Here is a 6,370-nt window from a genome sequence, read left to right as displayed (position 1 = left end):
CACACACACACACACACACTCTCACACACACCCCATATCCCATTTTAATGTATAGTAGAGTACCTGTTTGTCTCCTTTTTTGCCCTAACCAGATAGTTTCTGAACAACGATGGTATAACAATAAGGGTGACTGGATGATGCCTAATTTTCAAGGTTATCATTGGAAAGAATTTGCTGCCTTTGATATTCTAACATTTCCTAAGCATTTTTTAAAATGGAATGTTCCTTATCTAAGCATTCTGTCTTCTTGTTTGAAATTCCTTTTCCCCCACCACATTGTTCCTATCCTCAGTCTGTAGCGGCATCTTTATTCCCAGTTCTGCATGAATTGAACCCTTTTCTATTTATTCTTTCCCTCCTGGGAACATTTTCAATATCAACATTAGGCCTCCTCAGTGTGTACTACTGCAGATGTCCAAGAGTAAAGGCTGCCAGGAAGAGATTATTGTATCCTATCTTGGTCCTTGGCCTCTACAACTGGCTCCTTCAAACTTTGATTAGCATCAATTTATTGGACATCGGTCCCTGCCAAATTCAGTAGTCAGGAAGCTTGCATGTGGTCATCTTATTTCTTTGGAAAATTACACATTTTTTAAATTGCCAGGCCAATTTCAGTTTGAATATCTATGTCTACGTCTATGTCTATGTCTATGTCTATGTCTATATCTATCTATCTACCTATCTATCTATCTCAACAACAAATTTCATTGTAAATGCAAATGTAAGTGGTAGGTGTTAGACATTTTTCTGCTCCTTAGATTACCATGGGGAATAAAAATATGGCTAACATCTATTGTTTACATGCATATATTTGTGAATAGTTACACAATAGGCTAGAGCCCAGCAATTGCTGTTTGCTTTCATTGCCTTAGTCGATGGAGTTTTTTTAGGAGAAATGGATGATGCCATCAGCTTTGTAGATCTTTTCATTATATGAGTATAGGTCTTCGTTGCACACACACACACACGCACACACACACACACACACACCCATACACCCCTATGCACCGAGCATATTCTATTTTATACATACAATAGGCCCCTATTTGTCTCTCTCCTTCTTTCTCTCCCACCACCCAAATATCCCATTTCCATTTAACTCTAATGGAAATGTTCTTTGGAGTGAAAGGGATCTCTTTGTTGTCTGATGAACTGGAGCTGCAGAGATAACACACTCAGAGTTGTCAAGAAATCCTCCTAGCTAACTGATGTCTGCAAATAGAATCAAATGGCAGCTGAAAGTGAGGACTTCAGAACTATTGCCTCTTATTTGACGTCGATGCTTCCTGTGCCAGTTCATCTACTGGGCAGAGAGGATTATGATTTGATGTCATCTGTGGTACTTTTGCAAGGAGAAGAAAAGACAGACTGTCTCCTAGAATGTTCTGATTGGCAAAGGTTGGTAGTTCAGAAATAACAGCATGGTGTATTCATATGGGAAATAAAGGTATTTATTCCTGGATTAAAGGCACATTTAAATAGCATGGAGATCTTGTTTTAAATGGTAATAAATCTCACAATATGCAATTCTAGTCCAAATTGGTTCATATTTAAAAGAATAGACTTGTATTTTTTTAATGTGGAATATAATTTTACTATTTTTTTCTATTTGCTTCATGATCATCATAATGTTGAATGACAGGTAGAGAAGCATTAGATTTAACAAAGAGTAAATGCTTTCAAACCAGCTAGACTAAAACTCATATTAAGGATCCAGCTCGCAGCAGCCAGCTGGCTTACTTTCAATAAATTGTTTAAGGGATAAACGTTAAAGGGTAAAGGAAGACCTCAGCACAACGATGTGCCCTCCCAAATGTTAATTCCACTTTAATGACGCCTAACTAACTGCATTTTTTGCCTGTTGTATTGGACACTTGAGGTTTGGTTGCTGAGCATGCCCATTCCTGTGCTCTGTGAGCGCTTGTCTCCTTTACCCCCGTGGGGGTTGCTGAAAGACACATTCTTTCTCCAGTTCCTTTTGCAGCTGTAGCACAACAAGCACAGCGGAAACAATACTGCTTCCAGGGGCTCTGACTTCATCGGCCTGGGACAGCAGTGCTGGTGGGACAATGCTGGCACCTTACTTTCACAGCAACATCTTGTCAATTCTGTGAGTCTCCCATCCAATAAACTCCTTTTCTCTTCAATTACATACAGTCAGTTCCTTTTGTATGTATGAAGGATCTCTCACTATTTCACTTGTAAAACTATTGTAATGATTTAACACCAGTGTCTAGAAGTTACTTTAATATCTTTTTCTCCATGATTGAATATACAAAGACAACAGAAGTAATGTATTCTTTTGCTGTAAAATTGGGTGGAATATATCAAAATCCACTTGCTGAATTTTCTTTAAATAATCCTCTAGAGCAACCGTCTGAAGAAAAGCAGGAAATGCTTTGACAGGAACGCTTTTGTGGAAGGACCTAGCATGTTTTAGATGTAAGTGGGCCTGGCTGGCAATGTCATATATGACGTCTCTCACATTTTTGTCTTTGTTCCTCCGTAGAAAATCCTCTTGTGAAACACCATGCAGCATACAGATATCCATGGGGAGGAACACCTTCCTTCTGCTGCCATGATACGGAGTTGCCCTCAAGCAAGTGACAATGCCTTGTGCTTTTCCAGTGTGACTCGCGGAATGATCTGCATGAACATCCTTTATGCCCAATATTTCTAGTGTTAAGTAAATAAGAGAGCTCTGTGTATTTTCAGCATAAGTTTCCAGATGCTTTGTCATCCAAATTCTTTTCTCGTTCATCAACGATTCTCGTAAGCCATCTTTTAGTCAGATTATGCGTTTTGACAGCCTTCCACAATTCAATGGCCACAGGCTGCTGTGGAGGGTTGTCACGGTAAATGTCTTCCACAGTGTTTTTTCCAAAACTGCATTCGCATCAGTCCAATTGTTTTCTCAGAGACTGAATCCTTAACCAGCCTGAGTCAGTTCCACATTGAAGGCCCTCAATGCACACGCAGCACGCCGGGATTCTGCAGGGAGCAGCAGGGAGCATAAGTAGCCTTCATAATCTCGTTTTCTAACGCATTGTGGTTGCGACGGTTCTGAACTAACAGCTGTTCTTCCACGGTATTTCTGAGACTATAAACGGAGCAGCTCCAGGCAGTAGAGGTCAGTGCCCGATGCTCCTGGCCCGCTGGCCGCCGCTGCACTGCGCCCCGACACGAAGAGGTCCGGCAGCCGCCAACTTAATTCCACTTTGAGTCTTTGTACTACTTTGATGTATTTCCAAGGACAGATTAAGACAATTCATGGACTGTAGAACACATCAGTTATCCACATTTTGGCGTGGCATTGGTATGAATGAATGGATGCATTTACTATACAAAAATTCAGACATCAAACAAGTCAAATGAAATTGTTTTAAATGGATTATTTATCTCTTCTTAAAAAGAGTCCTGATAATCCCACTAATTAATGTTGAAAGATACTTTTGGCCTACTCTTCAGTCCAGTGTGAGCATTCATTATTTATAACTCTGCAATAATATGGATCTGAATTACAGAGGCTTGGGTGGGTCTGTATAAGCATGCCCTTGTCTGTAAAAATTGTACACGCAGGACCGTTTGCATTAAAATGAAAAAAATAAACTTTTTACTTATTAAGAATCCATATTGCACATGGAAGAAAGAATTCCCTGAAATCAAGAAGAGTAAAGTAAATAATACATCAAAATACTTTGCAGCGTAGGCACACTCTGAATACATGATATTAAAGTTAGAAATATTAGAGTTTGAAAATATAATGATTCTCTTGTCATCTGATGATGAGGATGGCATTGGATAGGACAAGGTTCAGATCTGTTGTTCACAGGGTAACTATGAATGATAGTTGACACAATAGTAAATAAAAGCATAACAACAACATGTCATCTTGATTCAAATCCTACCTTTAAAAGCAAAATACCTTTCTTTCCTCTGATTTTCAACTTTTCCTTCAACTCTTTCCTAAACCTCTCTAATACCATCTCCATAAATCTTACTCTCAAAAGATAATCTTTTCCCTATGGTACAGAAAATGCAAAGACATAATATGTTAAATCTCCTAAAAATACTCCCCTTCTTATTTTCTTCAGAAAAAAAAAATTCCAAACGAGGAGACCAAACAACACTCCATTTCTTTATTCCGCTTTTGCTCTTGATTTGCTACAATTCATTTTCTAATCACATGCTTCTGTTGCAGGGTAGGATGGGAGAAGAAAAAGAAAAAGAAAAAAAAAATACTGTCCTTGAAATCACCAATGATTTTCTAAGTGGTAAATCAAATGACCCTTTTATGTTTGATTATATTTGACATTTCAGGACTCAGTTATTTTCAGCTTTGAATTTTTTTGTTGGCATCACTTTATTTACATTAACAGAGAATATGCTGAAGCGTTTATATTATGTGGGGCAAATACATCCCTCAAGACTCTTCAAGTAGGATTATGTAGAATGTACTTGTTGTTATGTGAAGTCGAGTCGCCTGCAACTCATAATGATCCTATGTACAACAGCCCTAAACCCTGATCTAGCCTGTGAGAATCTTCAACTCTAACATGTGGAGGTAAAATTACATGGGAAAATGTGTCCCTGTGGATTTAGGAGCAGAATTCATCAATTCCTTATCTATCTCCATACTACATGATATTTTCTAGATCTCTTGATAGGTTCATGGAATTTAGTGCCTCTGACATGTGCCGTATATGGAATAATTTTAAGAAAAGTAAATTCAAGTAACATACTTCAAAATCCAAACTGTCATCAAGCTGGTTCTAATTTATGGTGATCTTCCATCTGGTTTCTGAAGCTATACGTTTTATGGAAGGCAACGATCTTTCTCTGTGGAGCTACTAGTAGATTTGGACCACCTGTCTTTTGACAGCCCAAGTTATAACATCAACGATTCCCCACTGAGGCTTCTTATTGAACAGGAACCCAAAAATGTACTTTCAAGGCTTATATCAGAGTAAAAAAAGCCAAAAGATGCATTTCCCCCCAAAATTCCAACTTCCAGGATGAATAATCTCATACAATGCCTTGTTAAAACAGTAGTTGTGGTCCACAGCTACTACTTTCATTTCACAAAGCTATGCAGCAGCTCTCCTATTAATGGGAAAGCATCTTCCCTATAAACTCTTGGGGAGGTTTATGTAGGTGGGAGCTATGTGTCCCGTGGCTCATGAAAAGGTTAAGACCATTCTTCCTTTTCTCCTTTCTTTTGATTCAAAATATCATTTTAAAATATTTTGTTTGCTTTTTATTTTCTTCTAGTTTGATGGCAGCCCCATGTCTATTTTTTCTGGGAATTGTTTCTTACATACTCTCTTAAAGAAGCTCTGGTGGCCTAATGGGGAAGGAATTACAGTGACAGCCCAAAGGCAGACTGTTCATAACCACCAGATGTTCCATGGAAGACAGGCAAGTTTCTCCAGTTTGATTTACAATCTCTGGAAACCCATGAGAGGGTCAGATCTGAGCCAGTTCTGACTTGCTGTCAGATAACAACAACATGCATCCTTAAAGTAGAGGTGAGGGCAGGAATGTGTTTTCCTGCCAGTATCGTTCAAGTCTAGTTTAGAAGGAGGTAAAATTTAAGTCATAGTTTAATATGTGCAACATTTATGCTTTCATTGAATCTGCCCCTACTCTCATAATTTAACTTTTCTTTACCATGTGTTGTGTCTAATGTGCCCATCTCTATTACCAATACACCTCTAATTCTCCAGTCTGGCTTGAGGTAGGATAAAGTATGCTTAGCTCATTGTCTAGGATGTGGTGCTGTGTTAATTGCTATTCAATTAGTTCTGAGTTATACAGACCTTACAAAGAGCAGAAAGAAACATTGCCAAGGTCAGCTGGTACATAGTACATTCTTAAAATTATTTGATCATGTAGGGATTTACACTTTCTGATATATCAAAAAATTCATCATTATTGAGTTGGAACTGACCCCTTAGCTTGTCCACATCAAGTTTTCAGAGGCTGTAAATTGCATGAGAGTAGATTACGTATATTTCTTCTGTGGAGTTGCTGGTGAATTTGAAGCTTTAAAGAGGTGTCATCTTGGCTTAGCAGAGTATGGACTGTGCCACCAGAGCTCAAGAGCTCATTTTTCCAAATATGTTGTTGTTGTTATGTGCTATTGAGTCACTTGTGACTCATAGCGACCCTATGTACAAGAGCCCTAAAAGCCGCTCTATCCTGTGCCAACCTCGCCGTCTCAAACACACTCATTACCTCCACTCCAGTCACAAAATCGATCTATCTCATCAAGGGTCTTCCTCCCCTACGCCGTCCCTCCACTCTCCCAATCATGATGTCCCTCTCGAAGGACCAGTCCCTCCTTGCAACATGCCCAAAGGATGTCAGA

The 6,370-nt window shown here is 38.9% G+C and overlaps 1 pseudogene; it reads right to left on the bottom strand.

Moving 5' to 3' along the window:
• Positions 1 to 2,245: 2,245 nt before the first annotated feature.
• LOC102843414 overlaps positions 2,246 to 6,370 on the bottom strand; it is a 7,454-nt pseudogene continuing 3,329 nt past the window's right edge.

Source organism: Elephantulus edwardii, unplaced genomic scaffold (genome assembly GCF_000299155.1).
Source record: "Elephantulus edwardii isolate Elephantulus edwardi_28Jun2011 unplaced genomic scaffold, EleEdw1.0 scaffold00078, whole genome shotgun sequence".
Lineage (NCBI taxonomy): Eukaryota > Metazoa > Chordata > Mammalia > Macroscelidea > Macroscelididae > Elephantulus > Elephantulus edwardii.
The sequence above is the reverse complement of the archived record's forward strand: the minus strand, read 5'-3'. Positions and strand labels throughout refer to the sequence as shown.